Here is a 14,765-nt window from a genome sequence, read left to right as displayed (position 1 = left end):
GGACTGAACTGGGTATAATGTAGTAATTACATGTGTGTATGTATCTGTGTGCGGTGTGTGTGTGTGTATGTATCTGTATAAAACTGACTAGGAAGAGATTAAAAAGAGCAAACATCTCATAAAAATGAGACAAAAAAGGAAAAACGGATACAGGAAAAGCTAGTATGGGAGAAGGCAGATAGTGCTAAAATCTTACTCTCATCAAGAATGGGTTAAAGAAGGTGATGGGATTGATTGTTTCTCCCATCTCAAATCCCACAGAAATCCTCACTCATTCACTGATTACAGCTCTACATGTCTATAACTCATCATCCATCAAGTTTAGATGTCACACACTGATGCATTGCTGGTGGAGTTGTGAACGAATCCAACCATTCTGGAGAGCAATTTGGAATTATACCCAAAAAGTTATAAAACTTTATATACCATTTGAACCAGCAGTGCTACTACTGGGCTTATATCCCAAAGAAATACTAAAGAAGGGAAAGAGACCTATATGTGCCAAAAATGTTTGTGGCAGCCCTTTTGGTAGTGGCTAAAAACTGGAAAATGAATCAATGCCCATCAATTGGAGAATGGTTGGGTAAATTGTGGTATATGAATGTTATGGAATATTATTGTTCTGTAAGAAATGACTGATAGGATGAATACAGAGAGGCTTGGAGTGACTTACATCAACTGATGCTGAGTGAAATGAGCAGAACTAGGAGACCACTATACACTACAACAACAATACTATATGAGGATGTATTCTGATAGAAGTGGATATCTTCAACAAAGAGAAGTCTAATTCAGTTCCAATTGATCAATGATGGACAGAATTAGCACACCCAGAAAAGGAACACTGGGAAATGAGTGTAAACTGTTTGTATTTTTGTTTTTCTTCCCAGATTATTTTTACCTTGTGAATCCAATTCTCCCTGTGCAACAAGAGAACTGTTTGGTTCTGCACACATATATTGTATCTAAGATATACTATAACATATTTAACATGTATAAGACTGCTTGCCATTTAGGGGAGGGGGTGGAGGAAGGGAAGGGAAAAGTTGGAACAGAAGTGAATGCAAGTGATAATGTTGTAAAAAATTACTCAAGCATATGTTCTGTTAATAACAAGTTATAATTAAAAAAAAAAGTTTAGATATCACAAGCATGCCACAGAAATCAGCCAATAAGGAAGCAGCACCAGCAGGATGTAGACCAGGACATTGAACCATAAACTTCAATAAAATTTTCCCACAATATAGTATCTGTGCACTACCCTTCTTCACTATCATTTGGGTGAACTTATGAGAAAATCAGGCTAATTATAGTATCATTACTATACTGCAAGGGTCCTTTAAATGGGCGGCCACAGTGCAACAGGAGATTGAGTTGCCCAGAAGTAATCTCTGTGGGTAAAGACTGCCCCTTGGATGGGATCCTGGCCATATTGAGATAGCTTCGTAATGGGTGACGGCTCTCTCACTGGTTGGCTGTCTGTGTGACCTCATAGACCCTTTATAAGCCCACTCCAGGCAGAAAGTCATTCTCATTAACCTGACTCTCTCTTTAACCTGGGGTAGCCAAGCCAAGCAGATGAATAGCCGAGAAGTAAGGAGTTTAATAGTGAACACATGGGTCTTCAGACCAGGTGAAATTTGATAGATCTTGGACACAGTTTGGATATGGAAGATAAAAGTGAGGAATACAGGATAAATCCTAGGTTAAGAGCCTGAGACTCTTAGAGACTGAGAGGACAGTGTTGTTTTCTACAGTAATAAGAAACGTAGTGGGAAGAAGATTTTGGATGGGGAACAAATAATGAGTTCAGTTTGGGACATAATGAGTTTAAGATATCTATTGGATATCTGGTTCAAGATTATTGAAAAACAGTTGGAAATTCAAGATTAGAGGTTAGCAACTAGACTAGGTCAAAAAAGGTAGATTTAAGAATCACTTACACAGAGATATTAATTAAATCCATAACAGCTGATAAGATCACCAAGTGAAGTAGAATAGAGGGGAAAGACAAGATCCAGGACAGAACTCCTAAGAAAGTAGTGTCCTGAAAACCTGGAAAGACCATGGCATCAGGGAAGAGAGTGATCCAGAGTATCAAAAACAAGAAGAAAAAGGATTGAGAAAAGATCATTGAATTTGTTTGGGGGTAGCCCTACCCCTAACCAGAATTAAATGGCTTGCTTACTGTTACCAAGCTAGTAAGTGTCTGAGGCTGAATTTGGAGTTAGGTTTTCCTAACTCCAGGGCAAGTGTTCCAAACCCTTTTTAGGGAGGTTGGGGGAAGCAACTGGGGTTGCTTCTTTCTTGTTGTTGTTGTTGTTGTTGTTGTTGTTGTTGTTGTTGTTGTTGTTGTTGTTGTTCTTCTTCTTCTTCTTCTTCTTCTTCTTCTTCTTCCTCTTCTTCTTCTTCTTCCTCTTCTTCTTCTTCTTCTTCCTCTTCTTCTTCTTCTTCTTCCACTTCTTCCTTCTTCTTCCTCTTCTTCTTCCTTCTTCTTCTTCCACTTCTTCTTCCACTTCTTCTTCCTTCTTCTTCTTCTTCTTCTTCTTCCTCTTCTTCTTCTTCTTCTTCTTTTTCTTCTTCTTCTTCCTCTTCTTCTTCCTTCTTCTTCTTCTTCTTCCACTTCTTCTTCTTTCTTCTTCTTCTTCTTCTTCTTCTTCTTCTTCTTCTTCTTCTTCTTCTTCTTCTTCTTCTTCTTCTTCTTCTTCTTCTTCTTCTTCTTCTTCTTCTTCTCTCTGTCTTTCTACTCTCTTTTTGGTGAATAGTATTTTTTTTTCAATTACATATAAACATAATTTTGAACATTTCATTTTTATAAGATTTTGAGATTCAAAAATTTTCTCTCACCTTCCTTCCCATCCCCCTTCCCCAAGAAGGCAAGCAATCTGATATAAATTAGGTTATACATATGCAATGCAATACTTTACACATATTTCCACATTGGCCATGCTGTGAAAGAAGAAACAGAGCAATAGGGGAAAACTATCCCCCCCCCCAAAAAAAAGAAAGAAAGAAAATAGTATGCTTAAATTTGGATTCAGACTCCATAGTTCTTTCTCTGGATATGAATAGATGGAAACATCATGAGTATTTTGGAATTGTCTTGGATCACTGAATTGCTGAGAAAACAGTCAATCATAGTTGATCAACACACAATGTTGCTATTACTATATACAATGTTTCACTGTTTTTACTTATTTCAGGCATCATCAGTTCATGTAAATTTTTCCAGGTTTTTCCTGAAATCTGTCTGCTCATCATTTCTACCAGTACAAAGATAAGGAATAGAATCTCTCCAACAAGTAGAGGGTTAGACTTGGTAAAGAGTAAGACTACTTCATTATATGAGACAGGCATGAAGGAGGAGAAGTGGCAGAAGGCACCTGAGTAAAATGAGGAGTAAAAGGGGAAAAAGGGAGTTCATGGCAAATGACTTTAATGTTTTCTGTAAAATATGAGACAAAGTTCTCAGCTGAGACATTGAGAAAGAGGGAATTATGAGAGATTGCTGTGGAGAGTGGAATAGTGAATTGATAATGCAGCTATGGAAAAATTGCTTAGCAATAATGGGGGTTCAGTTGAGGTTGTATGACATAAATTTGTAGTGGACCTGGTCAAAATCGTTGCATGATTTTCTCTACTGTCATTCAGCTACATTTATGTAGGTATGAAAGTGGTGAATAGTGAGAGTGATTCAAGGATAAGGCTTGGCTGGGCATAATCAGTAATATAATATGGAGGTGAGAGAATCAAAAAGAGGAGGACAAATTAAATTAGTTCTCAAGGAATCAAGATGGGGGAAATAGGATAGAATGGCCAATGCCAGGGAAATCACCTGGGAGAGATTTGAGGGCAAAAGGAATGATGGTCATGGTATAGTTGAAGAGTAGGGCTTTATAAAGGAAGGCAAAGATACTTATTAGATAAAGGGACTTCAGAATTCTTGAATATGGAGATGGTACATTTGTGAGTGATGACAAGATCACGATGTAACTATCTTTGTGTGTAGCTGAAGTGAGGTTGATGTAATATGATTTTGTGGTCCCCTGATTTTAAGGGGGGAGGCTTCTGTTTCAAGAAAAAGTCAGTAATTCTAAATCTTCTGACCTTAGAGTCTACCTCAGGGATTTCCCATACTCTCAATCTAAGAACAACAATCTGTCTGATTCTGAATAAACCACTTCTCAATTCATTGCTGACTGTCAGATAGCTTCTGGCCTCAAGAGAATACTATGGACCAGACTCCTGAGACAATAGTGATAATCTTGTCAGTGATAACCAAATTCCAGAGACCATTCCTGAGCAGTAGAATTAGTATGTCACTGATAGAAAGCTGGATAAATGTGTCTCTTCTTGCTTCTGTTTTCTCTGCTGCATTCTCTTAGAATTCAGTATGATTGCAATAGAATAACAATTACAATAAACTTTGCCCCTTGTCTAAGTAGATGGGTTCAAGCCTGCAAATTCTTTTGAGACAGCTCATGACACCAGTCTATGACTCCAAACTTTTCCACTTGGTTTTTGTTTGGGTCCTGATTGCCTCAGAGTGAATGCAAACTGTGCCTCTCCAGGCAACAACACCTACATAGCAACACCTTCCTAGCTGCAGGATTTGAGGTTATTTTGATCTGGCTTTGAATCCTCTAAACTAACCCCTAAAAAATGTCAGCCAGCAGACTGTCAAAGACTGAGAAGAATTAGGAATGAGTGTATTGGGTGTGTATCATTAATTGGGATGGTAAGAGAGTGAAGCTGTTTCTATAGAAAATGCCTAGTTTCTACCAGTACACAAAACATTGTCCCTTCATGCACTGATTGATTTACCTGCTTTATGTTTCTTTATATTTCCTTAGTAATTTTGTGGTTTTAAGGCTTAAATATGGAGAGCGTTGACACAATAAACAGAGAGAATCTTGACTATCTACACTGGTGTTTTCTTTCTTTTCTTGCTTTTATGGTCTCTGTGCAAGCTGATACAATTGATCTGTTATTGACATTTCACAGTAAATAGCAGTTGTTGCTGTTTTGGCCAAAAATCCTGAAGGTCTTCCTCTCCAGGGCTGAATTTTTTTTTTGACTAAGTAAAAAAGGACCTTTCTTTGCCTTATTTCTTTCTTAATCACTGAATGGACAATTGCCTCAGTCAAATTGAGACTTATTAAAGAGCTTAGCTTAAAAAAAGTCAAAGCATGCAGAGCCATCTCCCATCATCATGATCTATATTTGGCCATTGGACCCAGATGACTCTGGAGAAGAAAGTGAGGCAGGTGACTTTGTACAGCCTTCCGTCACTTAAATTCAGTTTACTTGCATGTCATGACATCACCTGAATAATATCATAGTCTTCTTAGAGAATCAAAGACAAACACCAAACTAACAAAAATCATATGATTATCTCAGTAGATGCAGAAAAAGCATTTGATAAAATCCAACACCCATTCCTATTAAAAACAGTAGAGAGAAGAGGAATAAATGGACTTTCCTTTAAAAGTCATTAGTAGCATCTATTTAAAACCATCAACAAGTATCATATGTAATGGGGACAAATTAGAACCATTCCCAATAAAACCAAGCGTGAAACAAGGTTGCCCACTATAACCATTATTATTCAATATTGTATTTAAAACGTTAGCATTGGCTATTAGAAAAGAAAAAGAGATTAAAGGAATTAGAGTAGATAATGAGGAAACCAAATTATCACCCTTTGGAAATGATATGATGGTATTTACTTAGAGAACCTTAGAGAATCAACTAAAAAACCTATAAGAAACAATTCACAACTTTAGCAAAGTTGCAGGATACAAAATAAATCCACATAAATCATCAGCATTTTTATAAATTACTAATAAAGTCCAGCAGCAAGAGATACAAAGAGAAATGCCATTCAAAATAACTGTTGATAGCATAAAATATTTAGGAATCTATCTGCCAAGGGAAAGTCAAGAACTATATGAACACAACTATAAAACACTTTCCAAACAAATAAAGTCAGATCTAATAAGTTGGAAAAATATCAAGTGCTCATGGGTAGGCCAAGTGAATATAATAAAAATCACAATACTACCTAAATTAATCTACTTATTTAGTTCCATACCAATCAAACTCCCAAGAAATTATTTTATAGATCTAGAAAAAATAATAACAAAGTCATCTGGAAGAACAAAAGGTCACAAATTTCAAGGGAATTAATGAAAAAAAAATGCCAATGAAGGTGACCTAAAACTATATTGTAAAGCAGCAATCATCAAAACTAGTTGGTACTGGCTAAGAAATAGAGTAGCTAATCAGTGGAATAGATTAAGTTCACAGGACAAAATATTCAATAATTGTAGCAATCTAGTGTTTGACAAACCAAAAGATTCCAGCTTTTGGAATAAGAACTCACTATTTGACAAAAACTGCTGGGAAAATTGAAAACTAGTATATCAAAAACTAGGCACCTAACATCTAATACCATATACCAAGATAAATGTGAAATGGGTTTATGATTTAGACATAAAGAGTTATATTATAATCAAATTAGAAGAATATAGAATATTTTACATCTCAGATCTGTGGAGAAGAAAGGAATTTGTGACTAAAGAACTGGAACTCATAATTGAACACCAAATAGATCATTTTAATTATATTAAGCTAAAAAGTTTTTGTACAAACAAAACTAATGCGGACAAAATTAGAAGGAAAGCAGTAAGTTGGGAAAACATTTTTACATTTAAGGATTCTGATAAAGGCCTCATTTCTAAAATATGTAGAAAATCAACTCAAATTTGTAGGAATTCAAGCCATTCTCCATTGATAAATAGTCAAAGGATATGAACAGACAATTTTTAGATGAAGAGATTAAAGCCATTTCTAGTCATATGAAAAGGTGCTTTAAATCACTATTGATCAGAGACATGCAAATTAAGACAACTCTGAGATATCACTATACACCTGTCAGATTTGTTAAGATGACAGGAAAAGATAATGATAAATGTTGCAGGGGATGTGGGAAAACTGGATACATTGTTGATGGAACTATGAACAGATCCAGCCATTTTGGAGAGCAATTTGGAACAACAATTTGGAACTATGCTCAAAATATTATCAAACTGTTCATATCCTTTGATCCAGCAGTGTTTCTACTGGGCCTATATCCCAAAGAGATATTAAAAGAGAGAAAGGGACCCATGTGGACAAAAATGTCTGTAGTGGCAAGAATCTGGAAACTTATTGGATGCCCATCAATTGGAGAAAGGCTGAATAAGTTATGGCATATGAATGTTATGGAATATTATTGTTCTGTAAGAAATGATCAGCAGGATAATTTTAGAGAGGCCTTGAGAGATTTATCTGAACTGATGCTAAGTGAAATGAGCAAAGTCAGATCATGGCAACTACAAGATTATATGATTATCAATTCTGGTGGGCATGACTCTTTCCAACAATGAGATGATTGAGGCCAGTTCCAATGATCTTGTGATGAAGAGAGCCATCTACATCCAGAGAGAGGACTGTGGGAACTGAGTATGGATCATAACATAACATTCTCATTTCTTTGTTGTTGCTCATTTGCATTTTGTTTTCTTATTCGTTTTCTTTCCTTTTTTATCTGATCTTTCTTGTGTAGCAAGATAACTGTATAAGTATGTTTACATATATTGGATTTAACATATATTTTAACATGTATAACATATTTACTTGCCATCGAGGGGAGGGGATGGGAGGAAGCAGGGGAAAATTTGGAACACAAGGCTATGCAAAGCAATGTTGAAAAAATTACCCATGCATATGTTTTGAAAATAAAAAGCTTTAACAATAAAAAAAGATAATTTAAGATAAACAACAACAAATTGACCCCGCACAAATCACTTGACTTCTCAGTACTATAAACTGCTCCCTATGACAAGTTTCAGAGAAGGTACAAATCTGCATTGATTAATCATTTCTCCTTCTAGAACTTTTCATATAAATAATATCATAGATTCTCATCCCCTACCCTATTGTGCCTTAAGGTTTCATTGAATTAATATACAACAATTACAATTCTCCAATTGATGAGGGTTGGGGTCCCTTTAAGATTCCTTTCTAATTGCCTAATCCATAATTGACCTTGATTCACAAATCCTGGTCAAAGGCACTCTTTGAATATCTGGGCCCAGTCCCCACCCTCAGCTCAGCTTCCCCCAGCCCTCACCTGATCTGAGCTAATTGAAAAGCCCGCCGAGAACTTAGGGGTACCGCCCATCATCTTTTGGGTATAAAAGAGGTGAGCCGGACTGCCCTCTTGGCAGGAGCCCTCCCAGCCAACTCATGGTATCCTTCCAGCCATGTAAGGGTTCCTGCCCGCCCAGCGGCCACCTCTGGCCTTGGAGTCTTTCTAACTGAACTTTACTTCCAAATTTCTACAATAAACCTTTTATTACCATTCTAGGTTTTTGGGCCTGTAAATTCACTTTACAGGGGGCACTGCACCTCATGAGATTATGCTCCGAGAAATGGGGTTCCCCCTTTCCTTTCCCTCATTACGATCACTGGACAGCTAATTTCCAATACTTCACTATTGTTTTAAAAAAGCAACTACAAATATTTTTGTGCTGTTAGATCCTTTCTTGCTTTCTCTTTAAAATAAAGTTCTACAATGGGATGATTTAATCAAAGTGTTGTTTCTACCAGATTACAGGAGATGGGAGTTACATGAGATAGGGAAGCCCTAGCAAAAATAGTTCTCTGACTTTATTCTTACCCAAGGAAAAAAAAAGAAAACCTTAGATCCAGTTTAGTTCTACCTTTTGGCAAGTTCTTTTTTTTAAAGTCAGTCATTAGAATCATTGTTTCATTTCCCACCCCCATTCCCATCCCCATTTCTAACCAAGAGAAAGCCTGGAATTTTGGGACTGGAGTTCACACCTAGGGTTTTTCTGTATCTCTGGATATCAACCCAAAGTTCCTTCCTTCTCATGTTTTGCAAATAAGGCAATATACTGACCAACTGCAGTTAGTCTGATTGGGTTTACCCAACTGACAAAAGAAATTCAAGCTGCTGAAACAGAAATTAGAAAAGTAACTGCAGGAAAAAAAAAAAAAAAAAAAAAGCTTTTGATCCATTTGCCCTACTCTGGCAGAAAGGAAGAAAGAAGTAAGAAAATCAGCACTTCTGCCCCTCACCACTGAAAATGAAAACAACTGCGAAGTCTAGAAATGAGGCATCCCTTCACCCTAAATCTTTTGCCCAATGTCCATTTTATTTCTTTATTCACAAAAAATATAAACACCATAACTAACTCTTTTGTCACAGTTAGCTACTCCTGCTATTGTTTCAGTATTTGTTTTTTTTTTAAATCCTAGCGTGGATTGTTTTGTCTTACCACTGATATTCTGCAGCTGTGTCCAGGTCAGAGTTAGTAAATTTCATTGGGGATAAGGAGAAGATTAGACTGCTTGTCTTAGAAAACCACACAATCAGGCTCATTGACCACAACTCTCCCTAATCACAGGAGTCTGTCTTACAATCTACTTACATAAATAGCTATCAAAAAAGCACAAATTTCAAACTTACAAGCAAGATTTATAACATTAATACACAAATTCATAAACTACTATTTTCAATTTGTTTTTTAAAAATGTATGTTAATTAACTGAATGATTTGTTTCTATATTCCCTTGAACTTTTTCTTTTTTGCATTTTTCTATAATTTCTTTCCAGATTTTCTAGGTATTATTAGTAATGTAGTGAAGACTGCATAATTTCCTCTTCCCAGTGAAATAAGCTGGGAGGAATGCTGAATTTTCCTTCCCATAACATTCCACCTCATTTTCTTTTTTCAGGCCCAGCTACCCAGTGATGGTACAGGAAAGGAATGGATTTTTTTTTTTTTTTTTTTGCCAGTCTCATGATTTTGAGAAGTTAGTGGGAGGAGGATGAGGAGAGAAGGAGGAAGAAGCAAAGTTAATAGCTCCAGAAGGGGAAGCATCTGAGAATAAAAGTGTGATGTACCACATGGTCAGGGTGAGGGGAGAGGCTTGCAGAGATATAGTAGAGTTCCATATTGGGTACTTAAATTACATCAGTCAAAATTAGTCCCAGGGTAAGTATCTGGGAGCTCAAGTGGTAGGAGTGGTGAAAAAGGACAGGGTTGGGACAAATACCTGATACTTCCCCATCAGCTTGCTCATCTAATATAATAGCTAAGGTGTCCAGAGAGTTTATTTCTGGGAGAATCATGAAGTGATTTGGAGAGATTATGGAGTATGTGTATGTACTGTGATTAGTTTCATTTAGCCAACCACATAGTTGAGCAGAGCCTTTCTCAATTGGCCACATTTCTGGAATTGTTGGGGTTTTTAAAAATATCTGAGTCAACTTTGGCTGGTTCTTTTTGGCTCCACTTGCACAGAATTCGCTGAGAGATCCTACTATATCAGAAAGGGCTCTCCTTATGACTCTTAAATCCTTTCTTAGCCTCTAAGTTTAATCTTTTCCAGCTTAGGAAGAAGAAATAGAGTCTCTAAAACCTTATGAGTCTGAAGGATCTGAAGGGTACTTCAGGATTCTGGCATTCTAGATTGGATGTTTTTAGCCATACAAGTATAAATGCCAAAGGAGCAAAGAGAGACCTTCTAGACCTGTGCCAATGCAGACTGAGATAAGGACTTATTTGGCATCAATGCTGTCTTTGGACATGAACTTTGTGGGACCAATGTAGAAACTGAGATAAATTTTGAGCCTACTCCCCAAGAAACTGGGTTGATAGAGGAAAAAAGTATCTCTCCTACAGATGTTGGAAAAGAGAATGTTTATATGTTTATTATTGCTATATCTTTAAAGTAAAGTAAAACCTAACCAATTTAAAATTCTAATTTCATTTTATTTTGTTTTGAATGTCCTTCTACCTCTTCCCCCAGACTTATTGTGAAAGCCAAGAAACAAAAACACCAAAACAAAACAAAAACAAAAAACTCTCAAACCCAAAAATCTTTACAAATATATACACTGAATTTCAAGGAAAACAAATTCCACTTTTAGCCATTTCAAAAAAATTGTTCATTGGTTGAATTTGTGCTTTGATTCCATCATCACCTCTGAACTCAAAGGCAGTGGCAAGATAGTGCTGTGTCAGCAAATGTCAGGAAGGCCTCAGACACTTATTGGCTTTAAGTAGGTAAGGTACTTAATTTCTTTCTCAGTTTTCTTATGAATAAAATAGGGGTAATACTACTACCTACATTTAAGAGTTGTTAGGAACAAATGAGAGCATTTGTACCTAGCACATAGTAAGTGCAACATATAAATGCTAGCTATTATTACTATATATTACCAGCTATTATTGATCTCTAGATATGAATAGCATTTTTTATCATGATTCTTTCTGGAATGGTGGTTGATCATTGTGTTGATATGGGTTCCTACACCTTTCAAAGTTGTTTGTCTATACAATGTTATTATTCTTTTTGTTCTCCTGGTACTGCTCGCTGTTCTCTACATCAGGTCATACAAGTCTTCCTGGTTTCTCTGAAACCATCCTTTTCATGATTTCTTACAACACAATAGTATTCTATCACATTCATATGTCATAACATTTTCAGCTATTCTCCAAGTGTTGGGCACCTTTTGAGTTTCCATTTTTAGGTCACCATGAGAAAAACTGTCATAAATATCTTATACATGTGGGTCCTCTACTTCTTTCTTTGTTCTCTTTGTACTAGATCTATACCTAGTAGCCATATCTCTGGGTCAAAGGGAATATTTAATTTTTATAAAGCTAAAAAGTGGTTAAAATGGAATTAAGCAGCTAGTCACTTGTTCCTAACAGTGGATAGACCTTACTGTTTAAGGCTCAAGTCACTGGCAATAGAGAAGAGTCATCTCACACCCTCAAGATTATCCTCTGGGACCCTGAGAAGGACACCTGACTCTGAAGGAGAGGGCGAGATCATACATATTACAAAATGAAATATGGAGTAGAGAGCTGAAAGTACATACATAGATCTACTGTAGTAGAATGAAGGCAAAATATTCTATGCTGACTGACTAAAAATGCCAAATAGCCTAATCTCTAAAAGTAGAGTTGCTAGTTGATAGGTACTTTTAGGGACATTTAATAAATTTCATTATATTTATTTGACTTGTACTTGTCTTTAATAGTGTTTCATTAGTCAGTGGAAAGAGTTCTGATTTTGAAGACTTAGGTTTGAATTCTACTTCAAACACTTGTCCTAGACACAGTACTTAACTTCTCAAAGTCACAGTTCCCTTATCCATAAAATTGGATTAATGCTTAAATTACCTAGCTCCAGCTTACTACTAAGTCCTACTAGTGTAGGACAAAAATATGGGGGTTAAATATGCATATGATGATGATGCTAAAGTTATACCCATCCACTCCTGGTCCATTCCCCTGGTTTCTACAGTCTACTGAAAAGCAGCCTATCATTAGCACCAAGATTTTAATTTTTTTTTTTTTTTGGTTATTAGATGCCATTGCCCCTCATGTCACTCAATGGCTACATAGGTAGTTTTGCTCACCAAAGGATATTAATTTACAAGCCCCTATAGCTTTACTGATTTTTGAAGAAGATGACTAGCCAAAATTTTGTATAGATCATAGGATAATAGATTTAGACCTGGAAGGGATCTGAGAAGCATTTCATTTCACTTAACATCAGTTCATGTAAGTTTCTCCAAGCCTCTCTGAAATCATCCTGGTGGTCTTTTCTTACAGAATAATAATATCCTATAATGTTCATATATCAGAATTTATTCAGCCATTCTCCAATTGATGGGCAAACACTCAGTTTCCAGTTTCTTGGCACTACAAAAAGGGCTACCACAAACATTTTTACACATATGGGTCCCTTTCCCTCCTTTAAGATCTCTTTGGGATATATTCCCAGTAGAAACACTGTTGGATCAAAGGGTATGCACAGTTTGATCACTTTTTCAGCATAGTTCCAAATTGCTCTCCAGAATGGCTGGATCCATTCACAAATCCACCAACAATGCATCAGTGTCTCAGTTTTCCCACATTCCACATCCCCTCCAACATTGGTCATTATCTTATCCTGTCATCTTAGTCAATCTGACAGGTGTGTAATGGTATCTCAGAGTTGTCTTAATTTGCATTTCTCTGATCTATAGTGATTTGGAGCACCTTTTCATGTGACTACAAATAGTTCTAATTTCTTCATCTGAAAATTGTCTGTTCTTATCCTTTGACCATTTATCAATTGGAAAGTGGCTTGAATTCTTATAAATTTAAGTCAATTCTCTATATATTTTAGAAATGAAGCCTTTATCAGATCCTTTGGATGTAAAAATATTTTTCCCAGTTTATTTATTGCTTCCTTTCTAATCGTGTCTGCATTAGTTTTGTTTGTACAAAAACTCTTTAACTTAATATAATCAAAATTATCTATTTTGTGATCAATAATGATCTCTAGTTCTTCTTTAGTCACAAATTCCTTCCTCTTCCACAAATCTGAGAGATAAACTGTCCTATGTTCTTCTAATTTGTTTATGATATTATTCTATAAAGAATAAGCCTAGATCATGAACCATTTTGACCTTATCTTGGTAGATGATGTAAGGTGTGAGTCAATGACTAGTTTCTGCCATATTAGTTTCTATTTTCCCAGTAGTTTTTGTCAAATAGTGAATTCTTATCCCCCAAAGCTGGCATCTTTGGGTTTGTCAAACACTAGTTATTAACTATTTTGTTCTGTGAACCTAACCTATTCCACTGATCAACTAGTCTATTTCTTAGCCAATACCAAATGTTTTTGATGGCTGCTGTTTTTTAATATAGTTTTAGATCTGGTACAGTTAGGCCACCTTCATTTAGGATTTTTTTTTCATTAGTTCCCTTGAAATGCTTGACCTTTTGTCCTTCCATATGAATTTTGTTGTTATTTTTCCTAGGTCAGTAAAATAGTTTCTTGGGAGTTTGATTGGTATAGCATTAAATAAATAGATTAGTTTAGGTAGTATTGTCATCTTTATTATATTTATATTTGCTTGACCTATACAAGAGCACTTAATATTTTTCCAGTCGTTTAGATTTGATTTTATTTGTGTGGAAAGTGTTTTGTAGTTTTGCTTGTATAGTTCCTGATTTTCCCTTGGCAGATAGATTCCCAAATATTTTATACTTTTGATGGTTATTTTAAATGGAATTTCTCTTTGTATCTCTCACTGTTGGATTTTGTTACTGATGTATAGAAATGCTAGTGATTTATGTGGATTTATTTTGTATCCTGAAACTTTGGTAAAGTTGTGAATTACTTCTAATAGTTTTTTCGTTGATTCTGTAGGGTTCTCGAAGTATACTATCATATCATCTTCAAAGAGGAATAATTTGGTTTTGTCATTACTTACTCTAATTCTTTTAATCTCTTTTTCTTCTCTTATTGCCAAAGCTAGCATTTCTAATACAATATTGAATAGTAATGGTGATAGTGAGCAACCTTGTTTCATCCCTAAACTTAGTGGGAATGGTTCCAGTTTATTCCCATTACATATGAGGCTTATTGATGGTTTTAAATAGATGCTACTGATTGTTTTAAAGAAAAGTCCATTTATTCCTATAATCTCTAGTGTTTTTTAATAGGAATGGGTGTTGGATTTTATCAAATGCTTTTTCTGCATCAATTGGTTTTTGAAAAATCATATGGTTTTTGTTAATTTAGTTATTGATATAGTCAATTATACTAATAGTTTTCCTAATATTGAACCAGCTCTGTATTCCTGATATAAATCCTATTTGGGGTGGTGGTGTATTATCTTGGGG

Source organism: Sminthopsis crassicaudata, chromosome 2 (assembly GCF_048593235.1).
Source record: "Sminthopsis crassicaudata isolate SCR6 chromosome 2, ASM4859323v1, whole genome shotgun sequence".
NCBI lineage: Eukaryota > Metazoa > Chordata > Mammalia > Dasyuromorphia > Dasyuridae > Sminthopsis > Sminthopsis crassicaudata.
The sequence above is the reverse complement of the archived record's forward strand: the minus strand, read 5'-3'. Positions refer to the sequence as shown.